The sequence below is a fragment of the Sarcophilus harrisii genome, chromosome 1, assembly GCF_902635505.1.
Source record: "Sarcophilus harrisii chromosome 1, mSarHar1.11, whole genome shotgun sequence".
In the NCBI taxonomy this organism is placed as follows: Eukaryota; Metazoa; Chordata; class Mammalia; order Dasyuromorphia; family Dasyuridae; genus Sarcophilus; species Sarcophilus harrisii.
Genome location: NC_045426.1, coordinates 306,591,053 through 306,610,680, shown reverse-complemented (window position 1 = coordinate 306,610,680; position 19,628 = coordinate 306,591,053). Strand labels below are relative to the sequence as shown.

General features: G+C 35.9%; 1 long non-coding RNA gene across 2 annotated transcripts in view; it reads left to right on the top strand.

Moving 5' to 3' along the window:
- LOC116420302 overlaps nt 1–18,857 on the top strand; it is a 52,783-nt gene extending 33,926 nt beyond the window's left edge. The window contains exon 5 of one of the 2 annotated variants that reach the window (XR_004230598.1): nt 17,691–18,857. This is a non-coding gene — a long non-coding RNA (uncharacterized LOC116420302). Of the gene's footprint in view, nt 1–4,857; nt 5,527–17,690 lie in introns of those variants that run through there. The other variant, XR_004230599.1, reaches the window with a different exon arrangement.
- The last annotated feature ends 771 nt before the right edge of the window (nt 18,858–19,628 follow it).

The following is a 19,628-nucleotide window of genomic DNA, read 5'->3' as shown; positions in this document are numbered from 1 at the left end:
AAGTAGCTGGACTAGAAGAAACAAACAAATAAATTCTTTAATTTATTTAAAAAATAAATAAATGAACGATCATAAAACATATAGCCTTGGTGAGCAGTTAGGTCGTATAATAGATAGAGCACCAGCCCTGAATTCAGAAGGACCTGAGTTCAAATCTGATCTCAGACACTTAAACTTCCTAGATGTGTGACTTGATCAAGTCACTTAACCCCAATTGCCTCAGCAAAAACAAACTAACAAACAACCAACAAAAAAATAGAGATTGTTCCTGACTTAGCTTTAATAGGATATATTCTTTGAGTTATAACTTCCAGTAGTTGTGATGGGTTTGCATGGAACCATTCACACTCTCCAATCTGGTATGTCTTGTGACCAATAATACATAGTTTTGAATTGGCTGGCCTGGCTTAATGTTACCTATTTTTATGAATTATAAGGATATTCAATCAGTTAATAAGTAGATGAAACCAATGGTATGTGTCTTCAATATTGACATCAGTTTCTAAAAAATGAGCTAGTGACTTATAGATCAAAAAATAATTTTTTTCAATTCTAACTTTTTATTACAAATTTAAACCTCAACAAACATATTTTACTATATAAAGAACAGAAAAGTTTGTATATGAAACTGTGAAGTTCTATAACTTCATAGTTTTTTAAAGTGTGTATTAGATAAAGTAATAATTCTGCCCTACTTGTCTCTGTCCCCTATAAAACTTCTTTTTGATCTCTTCCATGTATTTTTTTGAAAAGTTTTTTATTTTTAAAATATATGCATGGATAATTTTCAACATTCACTCTTGTAAAACTTTGTTCCAAATTTTTTACCTCCCTTCCCTCTACTCCTTTCCCTCTACTCCTTTCTCTAGACTACAATATATGTTAATCCAATATATATTAATCATGTGCCATTCTTCTATACATAATTCTATACATAATTCCACAAATATCATGCTACACAAAAATCAAACCAAAAAGGAAAAAAAATGAGAAAGAAAACAAAATGCAAGCAAGTCATGTCCATCAGTATAATCTTGCTGTTGCCATGTATAATGATCTCTTGGTTCTGCTCATTTCACTTAGCATGTTCATATAAGTCTCTCCAGGCCTTTTTGAAATCATCCTGATGATCATTTCTTATAGAACAATAATATTACATAAGATTCATTTATCATAACTTATTCAACCATTCTCCAACTGATGAGCATTCTCTCAGTTTTGTTTTTGGACACTACAAAAAAGGCTGCCACAAATATTTTTGCATAAGTGGGTCCTTTTCCCTTCTTTATGATTTCTTTGGCTTACAAGCCCAGTAGAAACACAGCTGAATCAAAGGGTATGCACAGTTTGATAGCCATTTGGGTATAGTTCCAAATTGCTCTCCAGAATGGTTGAATCAGTTCACAAAACTCTACCAACAATGTATTAGCGTCCCAGTTGTCCCGCATCCCCTCCAACATTTGTCATTATCTTTTCCTCTCATTTTACCAATCTGAGAGGTGTGTGGTGGTAATTGTATTAATTAAGAGTTGTCTTAATTTGTATTTCTCCAATCAATAGTCATTTCAAGTACCTTTTCATATGACAAGAAATGGTTTTAATTTCATTATCTGAAAATTGTCTGTTCATATTCTTTGACCATTTATCAATTGGAGAATGGCTTGAATTCTTATAAATTCTTATAAATGAAATTTACATGTATTTCTCTACATATTTTAAAAATGAGGCCTTCAAAAAGAGTTTCTAATAAAAAACAGCTCATTATGACCAATAGGGAAGTCATCAAACTTGGTTATACAGGGCAGAAGTCTAATCTCTTAGTTTTATGATCTTTAATTTTAATAGAAGGATAATCTTAAAATCAGGGAGCACACATAAGTGTGCTCTTACCTAAATTCATGAAAGCTGACTGACAAAATTCCGAAGGTTCTTTATAGGTCTGATTTCCTATTTTTTGACCTTGTTTCTATAAAACTGGAATGATTCCAATCATCTCTGTACTAATGGTCACCTTGAGAATTCCTAGACATTAGGTTCTGGGAAGATAATGTCAAAAATGTGATGGTAACTGCTTTCTAATAGCTTACATTCTCTGGAGAGGATTTAAAACAAACAGATAAGGACAATTGAGGAAGGGAGTAAAGGAGACAAAAGAGGGATCAGACAATGAATTCTGGGAATACTAGAGAAAAGAAAGAACATCAATAAGTCCAGGAGGAAGATTGGTGGAGAGGATCAGGAAACACTTCCAGGAGAGTTATGCCAAAACTGAGCTGAGAAGAGATAAGAATTTTAAAAAGGCAGAGATGAGGAAGCAGTATATTCTAGGCGGAATGGCTTCTATGAAGTGGGGAAGTGGGAGATGGCATATCATCATCATCAGTAGATGCTAGTTATCTAGGATAACTGGAATATAGAATGGATTAATGAGAAAAAATGTGTAATAAATAAGAAAAGGAAATTGATATTGGATTTTAGGACTTACATGTCAAGCTAAGGAGTTTGCATTTTATCTTAAAGGCAATAAGGAATCGTTGAAGTTTCTTAGGGAGGGGAATGACATGGTCATTTTATTTTGGCAACTGAAGGACTAAAGAGAGAAGTGATAGAAATTATTTTCTATTAATAACCTGTTATTAATTATGATCCAGACATTTTATTTCCTCATTCAAGGACTGGTCTCTGTAGGTCAGTTAGCCAGTCTCTGAAGGACATGGCTGATAGATGTGTTTGCCCTGATTGTTGGGGAACTTACTTCTCAATCTTGGGCAGGACCCTGCCCAACTAGGAGAACTTGCTTCTGTTTAGAAGATAAATGGAATCTAATATAATCAAGCCCTTGCACCCAGCTCTCTTGAAAGAGAAAATCAATCAGAATGGTTTGGGTGGAAATGGATTCCTCTGCATAGATTGCTAAAAGTGGCTGAGTCACATGATAAAGCCACATTATCAGCTGATGGAACTGATCATCAATTTGATTATTAGCTAGCCTAATTAATAAATTGATTAAGAGTTACCCAGCAACTCTGTTTCTTTGATTTTTTTATTCATTGTAGAAAAGACTGATGGCAGAAGGAAGAGTGATACATTTTTTTCTGCCACTAACTAGTAAAGGAACTCAATTTTCTTATCTGGATCTCAGTACTTTCATGTGTAAAATGAAAGTGTTGGAGCACAAATTTTTCTAATTCCAGATTCAATGAAATTCTAATTCAGCAAATACTTATTAAATCTCTACTATATGCTAGGCATCAGAGATACAAAGACAAAAATGTATCCTTATGGACATCTAAGTGGTTCAGTGGTTAGAACATCTGGAGTCAGGAAAATCTGATTTCAAATCTGGTCACAGGCACCTATTAGGTATGGAATCCTGGGCAAGTCATTTAATCTCTATCTCAGTTTCCTCAATTGTAATGTGGATCATAATAGCACCTAACTTCCAGTGTTCTTATGAAGATCAAAATGGAATAATTATAAAAATGCTTAGCACAATGCCTGAAATATTATATATTTATTCGTCTTCTCTTATTGTCTATTCATTAATATGGGTAATAGAATTACCTAGTATTACATACATGGATCACAAACTTTTGAAGAATCATTGACCACTTAAATGATAAATCTTTTTTTTCTTCCTTCCTTCCTTCTTTCCTTCTTTCCTTCCTTCCTTCCTTCCTTCCTTCCTTCCTTCCTTCCTTCCTTCCTTCCTTCCTTCCTTCCTTCTTTCCTTCCTTCCCATCCCTGTGACTCCTTAGACACCTTTTCCTGTCAGTACTCCCTTCAATGTATTATGTCTCCCTATTAGAATATAATCTTTTTGAAGGGAGAGAAAATCCCACTTTTGAATTTTTGTCCCAAGTACTTGACTACTTAGGATACATCTAATAAATACTATTCATTCATTTGTTCAGGAGAGGGAAGAGTAAAAGATAACTCCAAGTTTATAGCCCTAGGAGAACAGCAAAATGGGTGCCATTAACAGAAAAAGAGACTTGATAAAATTATTTTATTAGATATCATAAAATCATAGATTGGAAGCTGAAGGGACACAAAAACTCATCTAAGTTAATTCTCTTGATTTACATGTTAGGAAACTGAGACCTAAAGAGATCACATGAATTTGTCCAAGGTCACTCAGGTATGTAGTGTTAGAGCCAAAGGGTAAATTCTTAGTCTACAGATCCTGGCTATTTATAGTATATACCTATTTTGAAGTCTTGAGGAAATCTGTGTAGAGATATTCAAAAGGCATGTGGAAATATATATAGTATTACAATTTTGGGAGAGGATGAGAAGTCAAGATATAGACTATTAAAAATGAGGATATATATACATATATGTATACATATGCATATGAACACATATTTGTTGATTGATCAATAGAGATAGATAGATATGAGCTGATAATTGAAGCCATGGGAAAAAATCAGGGAGAAGACCTAGAACAAATCCTTGGGAAATACCTGTTTTTTAAAGGGAGTCAAGAGGAGGATGAGGAAACATTAAAAGAAATAATTTGTCAGATATAATCTAAATTGCAATCAGGTTTTTGTTTTATTCTTCCAGGTGGCTTTACTCACAATGCATCCAAGTTTGAGAAATGGATTGCTGCTAGAAATAGAGGGACCAGAATTAGTCATAATTTCTCCCTCTACTGTTGGTTGACACATCCCTGGACCTGTTTGGAAAGGTGGGGGTGGTACTGGGGTTGAATTTGGGAGGAAAGGGGAGAAGAGAAAAGTGGTTTTTTCAATTGTGTGAAAATACTGGGAAATAATATTATGCTTCTTTTCTACCCTCCAATATAATTTTTTTATCTCCCTCTCTTTTCTCCCCAACATACACGGGGAGCAGATTCCAACAGGCACCAGAATGAATGGATCCTCATTAGGCAGCTGCATGTTCTTCCTGAGATTCTGAGGTCTCTGGGTAATCTGTCAAGGTTCAGTAAATTCTATGGAGTTCCTGAGAGAAACCCACCAGAGAGAGGATGCACAGCCCTGGGCTTATTGATTGATGATAATTATTCCATTTGGAACAAGACGACTATTACCTTGATGGAAAATTTCATTTATAAATCTGTTTCTTTCATACCCTCTTCAATAGCCCACCTCCAGCATAGCCCCCCTGTGATGAAACTTTGCCAAGATCTCCTGTCTACCCTGGGCTTTAACATTCCAATGATCTAGAGGGACTTTGGGGAAGATTTGCAACCCACACCCTTCTCCTCATTAGCCTGATTTTTCACTCACAGTAGATTTCAGGGACAGAGGATCATTGACTGAAAACTTCAAGATTTTAGAGATAAGGGAAGATTCAGAAAGAAAGAGCTCCCTGAGAAGACAACTTGGTCCTGATGTAGTGAATTTGGAGCAAAGGATAAAGTAGTGAATGAAGTGAATGGTGGGTTATCTATATCTACATTTTAGCCTCCCCCAACTTTGTCTCCTGTCATTCCTGACCCACTAACTAGCTGAGTGATCACAGGCAAACCAATCCATTTCTTCAATCCCTAGTTTCTTCATTTGTAAAATATGGGCTTAGACTAGACTAGTGGTATAGTCTATATAGAAATGGGGGGAAGTAAATCTTATGCAAGAATACTGCAGTAGGTATTAACTAAGAAAAGCACATATAAACATTATGTTTGATTATATTTTTATTTGGTTAAATATTTCCAATTTCTTCTCTCCTGTCTCTCCTGTCCTCTCCTCTCCCCTCCACTTCTCTCCACTGTTCTTCCCTACTCTGATGTCTGTTCCTGTTCCCTCCCTTCTCCTCCTCACCCCTCTCTTCTCCTTTCCTTTTCTCTTCCCTTCCTCCTTTTACCTTCTCTTTTCATCACCCTAATCAACACTTCCTTTCTTCCTCTTAACAGAGTACCTCGTCACACTTTACAAAAAACAACAACCCTCAAGCTTCTTGTCACATCTCTTTCATCCCAGTTTTACACTTCAGTATCACCTCTTGTCCTTTACCCAGCAAAGGATAAGCTCATCCTTTCCCTTGCCAGTACCAACCTCTCTTTTTGTTTCCTTGATCCACTCTTCCAGTCTCCCCAAGAGTTTGCCCTTTCAATCATTTTGTCTCTTCCTAAATTTCAATCCTTCTTAATCTATTGGCTCTTTCCCTGTTGACTGCAAACATTCCCAGACATCTATCCTTACACACACACACACACACACACAAAACCTTCTCTTGACTGTATTATTTTCTCAAACTGATATTCTATACTTCTTTTCCTTTTTATAGTCAAATTTCTGGGGGAAAGGAGGGGAGTAAAGACTTTCCTGCTTGCATTTCCTTCACACATCATACACAGTCTCTTGCAACTGAGTTTCCAACCCTACCAGTCATTTGAAACCATACTCTCCAAGGTCACCAATAACCTTTATATTCGCTAAATCCAATTTTTTTAAAACCCCTTTTTTCAATTCTAAGCTCTGGACTCATTGGGTTTTCCAGAGAGTGCTCTATTATGGTTCTTTTCTGATCTGCTGGAGAGTGCTTTATTAGCATGCTTTGCAGGTTTATCATCCATGACCTGCTTCCTGTGTGTTTGTTTCCTAGGGTCTTATCCTGCATGGTCTTTTTTTCTCTTTCATTCACTATCTTGGTGAACTTAACAGCTTCTATGGATTCAACATTCATATCTTTTTCTTTCAAGGTCATCACCATACTTCTAGTTACCCAGGCTCACAGCCTAGGAGTCATATTCAATTTTTCACTCTCTTTTACATCTTCCCCCTTCCCCTCCCCTATCAAATGAGATAATTCTTGGAAAGCTCTTAGACAAATTCTTGGCCCATTGGAGGTACTTAATAAATACTCATTCCTTCCCTTTCCTATAAGTAGTCAGTTGCCAAGTGAATTGATAATTAAATTATGAAATGGGGACAGGCATACCCAATGGGTTCTTTGGGTGCTTACTAGGAAAGATCAGATTAGCAGTGGGAAACCTGGCAACAAATGCACTTTGATAAAGTAGAAATTGTTGTTGTTTGTCCTTCATTCTCCTAAAGGACCATGATTTAAGTTGTGGAGGGATTTAAGTGCCTCACTTTCCCCTCCAGAATCATCTGGATTCATAAGCAACAAAAAGTGGGGAAGAATACAGAAGCAGACAGTGGTGGCTTGGAGGATGGAGGAATGGGATGATGAAGGAAGGTAGCATGGAGAAGAGGATGGGTAGGGGGAGAGGCTCATGTAACTATATGTTAAGAGTGGGCAATATTAGGCAATGTGAATCCAATGGAGATGGAAGAGTACTAGTGGAGATGTGTGAGGAGGAAGAGTTTGAGGTCTCATTTTTATAGCGCTTTGAGGAAAATAGAACAACTCATATCTGTGCCATTTTAGGCTGAGTTCATTAACATGTCCAAATCATCTCAAAGCTTTTCGTAAAACTTCAAAGTTTTGTTTCAAAGTCATCAGCACCTTATTGATGCTCTGCTTGTCTGGAGCTGTAGAGATCTGCATTTTGTTTGGAATTTACCTATCATAAGACCAGAAATCTTGATAAGCACTGTGGAGATGATTTCCCCTGATTTAGCACATATTACCAGGATATGAATTTTAGTTAATAGATGATGTAGATTGTAAATTAAGATCATTTGAGCATGGTTCATACACGATTTCCAGATTTCCTTTTGCAATCTAATTTATTGCTAAAACTTATTGTTTAGGGATGATGGTTGGGGAGGGGGGCAACCAGAGCAAGGTATAATTTTAAGATGCCAAGTCCTTTCCTCAACTTTTCTTGCATGCATATTTTTATCTCTACTCAGAATATAACTATTCTAAATCAGGTTCTCCTCATCTTTCTCTCAGACTATTGTTTTCAACTCTTTTTTAGGTCCCTCTGCTTCTTGTCTTTTCTTTCCCCAATATATCTCCCATACAATTGCCAAAGAATATTCCTAAAATGCAGGTTTGAGATAAAATGTAGATCTTTACCTTTGCTTAGGAAGCTTAGGTAGCTTTGTATTGATCTTCGGACACTATAAATTCACTGTTTGTTATTTAAGGTTCTTCATAATCTGATAATCCATCTCCAATTTTTTTTCAAACTGACTATTCATGATTCTCCTTCATATGCTCTACACCAGGAATTCTTAAGTTGTGATCCACAAAGATATCTGGACAGATTTCAGGGATCTCAGATAGCACCTATGGAAGTGAATCAAATAGTGTTTATCTCAGACACATACATATCTGGATGCAAACTTCCTCTTTATGGTGTGATAATGGTTTGAAACTGGGACAATGAAGTAAATTATGGGGCCAGAATGCATCTGTCAGACAAGTAAAATTGTGATAAAAACTATGTTTGCCTTTTGTGCTTCTCTCCTGCTTTCTTTTCTTTCTCTCTGCTCAGTCTTAATGATTGAGTACAAGAATTTGTTATACAGGGACTGAAGTTTGAATCCCAGCTTTTCTAGTTACTATGACCATTGGATCTAGGGCAAATCTAATTCTGGAGGGCCTCAGTTTTATCATCTGTAAGATGAGACGCTTAATTAGATTATCTCAGAGGTCCTTCCTAACTTTAAATCTTATAATATCTTGAATCTCACTCCTAAGTTTTCATCTCCTGTCCTGTCCTTTAAAACCTTGCTTTCAGTTGGTGGTCAATCAGTCCCATTTATTGTTAGATAATAATTTGCCTAAGTTGCTGCCTTTTCCAGAGTATTTAATTTTTAACAGGAAAAATTTGAAAACTGAAAAGTCTTCAAGACACCCAAAATTGCATCTTTAGTGGTTGAATTTTGGGTACCATGAATAGCAGTGGGAGGAAATATATTTAGGACTGGATAACAGTGTGCTAGTGCCCCCTCAGACAGTATCACAGAGACAATCTCTTCTGAGACCAGCAGTTCTTAGATGGCAGGATTGATTCATTAATATACCATTTCAGATTTTATTATCCCAAGGAGAGAAAACAGAATCTTAGAGATTCATGTAGTATTATAAAAAGACCAGATTTACTATTCTCAAAGCCTTACCAGAGTGAACAAGGAAGAAAAAAAGAAAAAAAAAACCCACTAAATTAAATTGACCAAAGAACAGATTAACAGAAAATTTGGCAGCAGAGATACTCTGGCAAAGGCTAAGTGGGCTGGGAAAATACTTAAATAGAGAAGAAAAGGAGGAAGGGAAGTTATAGAAAAGTGTCTCCTCTCTTCTCTGGGGTGATAAATATTCTGTCTTTTCTGACCAGAAACAGCTTCTGTAAGTCATTTATCACAAAGGCCCTATAAAAATCAAGTGAATAAGCGAGAATTCTGGAGAGGAATTATAATGGTTCTATCCTCTCTTTCTCTCTCTGAATTATCTCTGATTATGACCCTGATGGAGAAGCTGCCTTCTTGGCTCATTCTGTCATCTTTCCTTCTGAAATCTCCTGAGATTTTTCCTTTCTTGGAGTAGACCAAAGTTTACCAAGAGAAAACTGGACCCATGCAGAGCTGTCCAACTGCCAGAGGCTAGAGTTGCTAGTTCACTTTTACTGGGCTTCAGGGGAACTTAGGTCATTCTAACCCTAGTGCATCATAATACCAGGTCACTTGCAAGGGCTTACCTGAAGCATGTGCAGCTTCGGAAAGGAGCTTTTTATCATTAGTATTGTTATTAAATTGTGTCAGTTTCTTCATGACCCTGTGAAGCATATGGCAAACTCTTTATGATGCTGTGAACCATATTGTCCTTGGGGCTTTCATGACAAAGATACCAGTGATTTGCCATTTCCTTCTCCATTGGATTAAGAGATGAAAGGACTTGCTTAAGATCACAGAGCTAGGAAATATCTGATGCTGGATGTGAATTCAGGTCTTCTTGATTCTATATCAGTACTTTAACTACTGAGCCATCTAGCTGCTTGTTCTTATCATTTAAATGTAGTTATTTTATTTGTTGAAAACATTTTACCAGGATGTTTTGGAATTTGTATTCATGTTGTTGGGGATAAATCTTAAGCATTACCATGGGATCTTGTAAATAGGTCTACTTATCAAAGTGTCATAAATTTAGAGTGGGAAAGTGATCAAAGGATTATGCATTTAGTGCTGATAGAAGGGCAGGGAAGTCATTCTGTCTGATTTGGCCCATTTCATAGACAAGAAAACTAGAAAAGTTCACTAACTTTCTCAAAGTTATTAATTGTTAATTGCAGATCTGGGATTTCAATTCAATTCCTCCAACTATAATTTCAGGTTCAGTCCAGTACCTTGAATCGCCTCATCTAGGTAAAGAGTGGATCACCTATTTGTTTGTCACCTGATGGCCCTGAGAGACCATCTGAGGACAGACTTCATTCCCCTTCCCCAAATATTTTCCCCTTTGTCTTGGTATGATTGGTGAAATTTTACTATGAGAGATTAGCATAAGAGAATCCTAGATTTAAATTGGGAAGGGGCCACAGAAGTCATTGAATCCAAGTCACTTCATTTGACAGATGAGGAAACTGAGCTACAGAGATTCTAAATCACGTATCCAAGGTGCTATAAGTGGCTACCTTTGGTGCTAGGCTTTGCCCTGGAGTTAGGAGGGATTTTAAAAGTTTTTTGTCTAATTTCTTACTCCTTGAATAAATTCATTTTAGGGAATTTCTGATAGGCTCATTGGCCCTGGGTTCCCTATATCTGCCAGAAAGATATAAGAGAAAATAGCATTTGGCTTATGATTTTTGTTCCAGTCAATCAGCCAGTCAGGCAGGTAAGCAGGTAGGCAGGCAAATAGTCACGAAGAATTTATTAAGCACTTATTATGTAGGAGGAATCATGCTAAGAAATCTGAGAATACAAATAAAGGCAAAAACTATCCCTGCTCCCAAGGAGATTACATTGATGATGGTGGTGGGGATAAAATAAATATAGAGTAATTAGACAAGGACCTGTGAGGCTTTAGTAGCTGGGGAGACCAAGGGAGGCTTTCTGAAGTAGTATTTTAGTATAGTAGTTTAGTATTTTAGTATTAGAGTTAAGTTAGTGAGGGATTTATTTTAAAAAATTGTTTATGTTTAACATTAATTAGTAGTGTGATCCCTTCCTAATTGTCTTGAAATTAACCACAATATTTTCTTTATATTTATTCTGTATATGTTTATATATGTACTTATCTCTTCTAATTGAATATAAGGTCCTTAAGAATAGAGGTTATTTCTTTCATTGTATTATATCCCCTGACACATAGTGGGCACCTAGTAAATGCTTATTGTTCATTGACAGAATGATTCTTCAGAATTATTCTCTGAAAGGAAGTGAAAATTTTACAGCCAAACTTTAGAGAACACCTATAAACTTGCCTTAAGACCCGAGTTCTATGTGATTAATGTAGGTAATATAAATACTCCTATAGTGAAGCTGTTCTTTAGAACAGCTGTTCCTGTCCTTTAGAAATTTTGATTCCTTATATAATGCTATCACTATCCATGTATTGGGATAGAGAAGATTTCTCTCCTCAGGTGCCACATTCTAAGGGCCAGATTTCCCTACTTTCTCTTCTTTTCTCTAACTGCTTCCTTATCTATCCCCGAGAAAGGGGGATGTTGTCTTTCTGTTGTCAACAGAAGTTTTGACAAAAACTGTTGTCAAAAAGAAGTTTTCTTATGTTCAGCTAGTATGCCAGGTAAGTAAATGGAAGTTTGGTACAGGCTTGCATGAAGAAAATCTTCCCTCTACTTCATAGAATTCATCACTGTCATCTGACTAATATTTATGGATCATGATAAATTAATGATTCCCTCTTTGGTAATAAAAATTATTTAATTGGATGTTGAGCTAAAATTCTATGCATATACTAAATAGTGAACCCCCATATCTCAACTTCTTTTCTTTAGAGGGTTTTAAAGTGAGCTACATAATGTGAGGGTAGTGAAGAAGCATAAACAAACCCAATGCAGTCAGAAATAGAAGAAAAACAAGAAATGAGGGAAATTTTTTACGTGTGTTTCTCTGATAAAAGTCTCATTTCTAAAATATATAAGAAACTGAATGAAATTTATAAAAATAAGAGCCATTGTCCAAATGATAAATGGTCAGTGGATATGAAGACAATTTTAAGAAGAAATTAAAGCTATGTAGAATTATTAAAAAAAAGAAATTGAAGCTATGTGGAATTATATTAAAAATCGTATAAAAACATTTAAAAATGCAGAATTATAAAAATCACAAAAAATGAAGCTATGTAGAATCATATAAAAATAAATCACTACTGATTGAAGAATTACAAATTAATATAACTCTGGGGTACTATCTCCCACCTTTCAGATTGATTAGCATGACGGAAAAGGAAAATGGTATATGCTAGAGGGGATGTGCAAAAATAGGAACAGTAATGTACTGTTGATAGAGTTGCACAAATGCTTTGACTCAGCAATGCCTCTACTAGGTCTGTATCACAAAAAAAAGATCAAAGAAAAAGAAATCCCTATATGTACAAAAACATTTATAGCAGCTCTTTTTGTGGGGGCAAAGAATTGGAAATTCAGAAATTCCATCATTTGGGGAACAACTGAAAAAATTGTGGTATATGATTGTGTTGGAAATATGCTATAAAAATGATAAATAAATTGGTTTCAGAAAAAGCTGGGAAGGCATATATCAAATGAGGCAGAATTAAGTAAGCAGAACCTGAAAGTAATTGTACATAATAACAACAATGTTACAATGACTATCAACTGTGAAAGACTTAGGCACTCTGATCAATACAGTGATCCAAAACAGTTCCAGAGGATTCATGATGAAAAATGCTATCCACCTCCAGAGAGAGAACTAACGAATTCTGAGTTTGAATTGAAGTAAATTTTTTTTCACTTTCCTTACTTTTCTTTCTTCCCTTTCCCCCCTCCCAACATGATTAATGGTCAAGAGAATGGCAACTGGGAATTCTTTTGTAAGGAAGATATTTAAGACAGTGAGTGGATGGTGATAATGGAACAAAGACCAATTTGACAATGGATGTAGTCACAATAGGAAAGAGGGTGGCTGATTTCCCAATGAGTCCAGTCTGGACTCCTGTTAAGAATGGTGGGAAGAATGCAAGTACTAGGAGAGCAGCATCCGAGCAATTGGAACCAGAGGGGATGTTCCAGGACAGTTGTTACACATAGAAGAATAGCTTAGTTAAGGATGGCAAAGTATTGGAATGGTTATCGTTAATAGCAGGAGAGATATTCTTGTCTCTGTCTCTGACAGACAAAACCCTGTTCATCCTGTGATTGTTCAGTCTCTAGCACTCAATATAGCACCTGTCTTCCCTTTTGTGAGTGGGAATTTTTGTGTCTCATTGATTAAAGCAATCTACTTATAACACTTCCAAATGAGCTTGTTGCATAAAGTGAGGTGCACTCATAAACCACAAATTGTTCAACCCAAACACTCTTGGAGGAGGGATGGCAAAGGGGGAATACTGGGAATTGCTCTCCTATGGAATCTCCTGCTCGTTGAACTAAATCAGCTCCATTTCCCAGGCTCCCTCAAGTTGTTCTGTTATTGGCCAGCATCCCTTGCTCAGCTGTGCAGACAAGAGTTTCATGAAAGCAATGGGGCTCACCTATCTACTCATGCCTAATGAGCTAATCAAGTTTAAAGTCGTGATTACAACTATTATCAAAGGAATTAATCATCTGTTCATCCAGTCACAGTAAGCTGTGGAAAATAATTAAGAATCAACCTCCCCTTTATGAATATTTTTTTGGTTCTTGGAACAGATTGTTTTGTCTTTTTAAAATTTCACCTGCAGGGGTCACTGGAATGTTAAGATTCAACCATGAGTGGTTAGTGGGAGTGAAAGGAAGTGGGGAGAAGAGCTAAAGCAACAAAGAAAGGTGGCTGATCATCTTTGTGGCTTCCTTCTGATATGCAGAGACATCCCACTAATCAGGAGTCCATGATGATTCCTTCTGTATTATTGCATTCCTGATCCAAGAACTTTCACTGGGTTCCTTAGGTGTAGAGACTCATATTTTGGAAACTTCAGGAGACTCAGGAAATGTAGCAGATTTAGTAAAATAGGCAGGTATAGATATTTGTTTCTCTTCAAATCTTGGTCCTTTGTCTAGGATGTCAATGCTATGGTATTTGCCTTGCATACTTCAAGGTAGCTAGGATAATCAACTAAGCAAAAAACATGTGGAACAGATACTTGAAAAATATATACAATGCTACATTGCTGCATTAATGTACTGTTGGGCTCAGAGAATGACTAGTTGCAGAGGAAGAAAAGGTGACTCATTGGAGCTAAGTGTTCAGACACTGTTTTTTTTTTTTCCCCCTTTCTTTTTTCTCCTGAGATTTATGAAATTTTTTCACTTTAAAATATTTTGATAACTATTTCAGATAATTGCTTTCCTTTGTAATCTTATGTCATTTATTTTATGTATTTGTAAACATTATTCTGAGAAGTAATCCATAGTTTTTATCAGACCTCCAAAGGGGTCTAGGACACAAAAAATATTCCTGCGTTAGTCAGTAGAAAGGATGATGCACAGTTTTTCTTTCTTTTCATTTTCAAAGTCACCTTAAAAATCACAACCTTATTTTTAATTTATGGAATAAACTGATTCTTAGAGGTCAGGACACAGTGGAGAATTAACCATATATTAGGAGCATAGATTTAAGACTGGAAGAAACCTTAGAGATCACTCATTCTACCACTTTTGCCTCACCCCTCCATGCTCCTTTTTACCAATAAGGAAATTACAGAATAGAGATATTAAGAAGTTAAGAGACTTGCCCAGAGTCACATAGCTAGTGAGTATCAGAGGTGAGATGAGATTTGTACCCAAATCTTTCTAATTTAAAGGTCAGTGCTATATCAGTGCTACCATGATGTGGTGCATTGGCAGGTCCCTAGTGGTGAGAACTAGTTAATTTGAACTTAGGAAAATTCTTTTATACTTCATGCTAAGACTATCTGATGCCTCCAAGAAGGAAATCTATATGAGAATAGCCTAATTTATCATTTTGGTGAATTAAAGAAACTGGTCTGCTCTAAGAATGGGGTCTTCAACTATCTATCTAAGACCTGGCTCAATTTCTACTTTCTCCAAAAAACTATTTCTACCATCTTCATAAAAACCTTTCCTTATTTTCTTTGTCTATATTGATTTATCTCTTTCTTGACTCTTATAGTATTTACTGTTATTGTTTATATTATGTATTCTCATAAAATTTCTACTATTGTTTCCTGAATTATCTAGTTGTTGAGCTATTATTTAACCTTCCATGTATAGGTCTTGTATTCCCAACTAGAATGTAAGCTCCGTGAAGGTATCCTGTGTTTTATATTTCAGTTTGTCTTTTTCATTCCCTAGCATAGTGTTGAATAATTAGTAATTCATCAATACTTGAATGAAGTCTCTGTGTTCAGCTTTTAATGCCATCTCATGTCATGTAGGACTTTGAAATTATCAGATCTGTGGTTATTCTGCTAGGAAGGACTGAAGCAAAGAAGCAGCCTCCTGGTCCCTAGATGCTTGTTAGGGAGGACATGATGGAATCTGATATTAACTACAAATTATCCCATTAACAGGGAAAACAGCAGCATTATTATGATCATGCTTTCTGTGCTCCATTTATCTCCTCTTCAGCATCTGTTTCCTCACCTTGCTGACACATGGGAGCTGGCCCCACATGCCAGCACATCCTTCTTTCTATGGTGATGACTTAGGAACTAATATATAAATTAATTTTCCACCTGGTCTCAGTGCATAGAGTATCTGGTCATGGAACCCAGCCAGAAGAGTCTATCTAGCTAGATATGGCAGCTGGCCAAGGGAAGTGTGACTTTTGAGGGTCACTTTGGATGATTATATGATACCTTCAGACATTAAAGACAGTTTTGGACATTGTTATTATATTCTATCATACTATGTAATTATCTGTATGATACAATTAGATCGTTACACAATGAATACTGCTACATACAATACTGTTCTTTTTCTTAGATTGCTTCATATGTATCAGTCATTTCTCTCCATGAAGATACTTTTGAGTTCTTGGACTGGGATTTATACTATGTCTGGCATAGTTAATTGTCAGTGAATTCAATAATTATTACAGGATCATAAAATGCTGAATCTGGAAAGGATCTTAAAGGTAATTTAATTCTAGTCTCCTCATTTTACATGTGAGGAAACCGAGGTCCTGAAAAAACAAATAACTTGCTTATTATTAATAAGTGTCAAAGATAAGATTCTAACTTTGTCTTCTGATGCTGAATTCAGGGTTTTCTTCTACTATATCACATTGCTTGCTTCTTCATTTAAGTCTTTATTAAGGATTAGTAAGCAGACATTTATGAGCAATTTCCTTGATGTTGAAGAATGGTAATGCTTAAGGTGGAAAAGCTAGGTGGTCTAGAGTCAGGAAGGCCCATCTTTCTAAGTTCAAATCTGGCCTCAGATGCTTACTAGCTATGTGATCCTGGGTCAGTTACTTAACTCATTTGTCTCAGTTTTCTCATCTAAAAAATGAACTGGAAAAAGAAATGGTGAACCACTGTAGTATCTTTGCCAAGAAAAATCTAAATGCAGTCATGAAGAATTAGAAACAACTGAACAACAAAATACAAAATAAGGTAAACATTTGATGGATTGAAGGGGACTCAGGTGCTGTTTTGTAAAAAATATCACTGAAGCACTTAATACCACAGAGATTTTCTTTGGAGGGGGTAATCTCAAGGGAATTTCCTTTCTCCTTCTCACCCTATCATAAGGTACAAATAACTAAATATGTTATACCTCACACCTGCGAGAATATGAACTTTTTGATCCTCTTGATAAAAATAAAGATATTAATCCCCTTTAAAATATTTTTGTATTTTTTTCTAAAAATATTGTTAGTTCTTTTGCAGCTTTATTGAGGGTAATTAAAAGAGCCCCTTATCAGTTGCTGTAGGATACAAATTATAGAGTTAAGCCTGTGTGGTCTGGCCCCTTCTGGTAAGGATGAGGTTGGGGGATTCCCCTGATTACACTAAAAAGAACTGTTTCCTCTCATTGATAAAAATTGCTATATAGAATATTGGAAAATGGACTGCAAATCAATATGACCAATTGCTGAAAAATAAATCAAAAGAGCAGGGAAGAGTTGGGTTACAGCAGATTAAAAAAGATGGCTGAACTAAAAAAAAAATAAGAAACTAGGTGACATAATGGAGAGGGCAAAGTCAGGCAGATATGTATCCAAATCTTACCTTAAATTCTTATTAGTTGTGTGGGCAAATCATATAATCTCTGTGAGCTTCAGTTTCCTCATTTGTAAAATGAGACTATTGAACTTGATGGCTTCTGATATCCCTCCTAGTTCTAAATCTATGATTCTCTGACATGAATGGGATCATAAGATATAGAGGAAGTTTGCACCATTGTAGGACAATGTGATTTAATATGATCAAATTGCCAACATTTGCTGAATTTTGGAGAAAGCAAGGGAGCTCCAGAAAAAATTCTGCTTCTGTTTCATTGACTACATTAAAACCTTTGACTGTGTGGATCACAACAAAATGTGGCAAATTCTTAAAGAGATGGGAGTAGCAGATCACCTTGCCTGTGTCCTGAGTAAACTATATGCAGGTCAAAAAGCAAAAGTTAGAACCATAAATGGCACAATTGGTTGGTTTAAGATTGGGAGAGGAGGTCAACAAGGGCTAAATATTGTCACCCTAATTATTTAACTTTTGTGCAGATTACATCATGTGAAATGCCAAACTGAATGAATCAAAAGCCAGAATTAAGATTGCCAGGAGAAATTTCAACAATCTCAGTTATGCAGACAAGTTATGAAGGCAAAAAATGAAGAAGAATTAAGAAGGCTCTAAATGATTGTGGTGAAAGAAGGAAATATAAGCCTCCTCCCCTAAAACAAAATAAAATAAAATTAAACAAACTCCAATAACTTAAGATCATGGCAACTGTTCTACTTACTTCCTGGAAAAATAGAGGGAAAAGAAATGGTACAGTATTAGATTTCATATTCTTGGGCTCAAAAATCACTGTAGATGGTGACAGCAGACATTAATTTAAAAGACACTTGTTCCTTAGAAGGAAAGCTATGACAAATCTGGACAGCTAATTAAAAAGCAGGCCAAAGGTCCACATAATCAAAACTGTGGTTTTACCAGCAGTGATGTGCAGCTGTGAAAATTGGACTATGAAGAAAGCTGATTTTTTGAATTGTGGTGCTGGAGAAGACTTTTAAGAATTCCTTGGAAAGCAAGGAAATCAAATAATAGTTGAAAGAAATTAATTAATTCATTGGAAGGACAAATATTGAAGCTGATGTTTAAATCCTTTGGTCATATATTGAGATGAAAGGACCCACTTGAAAAGACTTTAAAGTTGGAAAAAATTGAAAGCAAAAGAAAAAGACCATGGTAGAAGATGAGATAGAGAGATAGTGTTATAGAAGCAATGTATATGAGTTTGGAAGATAATAAAATATAGATGGACCTGTCGTGCTCTGGTCCTGGAGACAAGAAGAGTCTGACATGATTAAATGATTGAACAGTAAACAACCATGATAAAGTTTCCAGGGACATTGTTCTCTAACTCTATTGTATAAAAGGAAGACTTTGCTAAAGATCATACCAAGGAATGATTTGATGAGCTAGACTCAAACCCAGCTCTTCTAGATTCCCAATTTAGTGCTCTTTTCACTGCAGAATACTCAAAATAGTAAATTGGTCCTGCCTCTTACCCCTTGTCATGACAGAAACTCTGTCACCAAGTTAAGCTGAGATGGTTGAATAAAGAAGACAATGTCTTACTTGAGAGCTGTTTATAGACTTTAAAGGAAAGAAAAGGCAGCTTGCTAGAAAGAACCACTAACCTCTTAATTCTTTTGTTTCCTAGACTTGGGATGATTAAATCAATTTCAAATTTAATTTCTGATGCTTTCCTCTTTCAAGATTCCAATCTCCCAAATTCTTTTATGTATTCTCTAGATAATCCTGACATGCCCAAGACAGAAGTGGCATAGTGGATAGAGTTTTGGACTTGAGGATCAGGAAAAGCTAAATTCAAATTTAATCTCAGGCATTTACAAGTCATTAAACCTAGGCAAATCAACCTGTCAAATTCAGTTTTTTTTTTAAATCAATAGAATGGGTATAATAATAGTTCCTACTTTACTCAAAATGAGACAGCATAAATAAACTGTTTTGTGCACCTTAAAGTGCCATATAGATACTAGCTATTATTATTTTAAATTAGAGAAAATTCATCTTTGTGTTATAAAACAAAATAAAATAGCACCCTATCACATAACAAGGAGATGTACTTGATGGAGATGAACACCTGATGCTCAGGTTGGAAATTCCTATAGGATTTCTCTCTTTGATCCTCAAGGAGTTTATTTGTACTTGGACTGACAAGAGCAGATTATAATTGACAGTGATCAGATTCCCTTTTTTTTTGATGGCAAGAGAAGGGGAAATAACCATGGAGGATGACTGTGGTATGGTCATCAAATGCCTCAGAGAAAGAGAGATAGCCTAAATGTTGTGTAGAGGCAAGGGGACTGGGATGGGGAGTCCTTGCTTCTTTATCACACCCTTCCAAATTAGTGAAAGGAGTAACCATCAACAACTTTTCAATAGTGAGAACAAGAGAGACAAAAGAAACC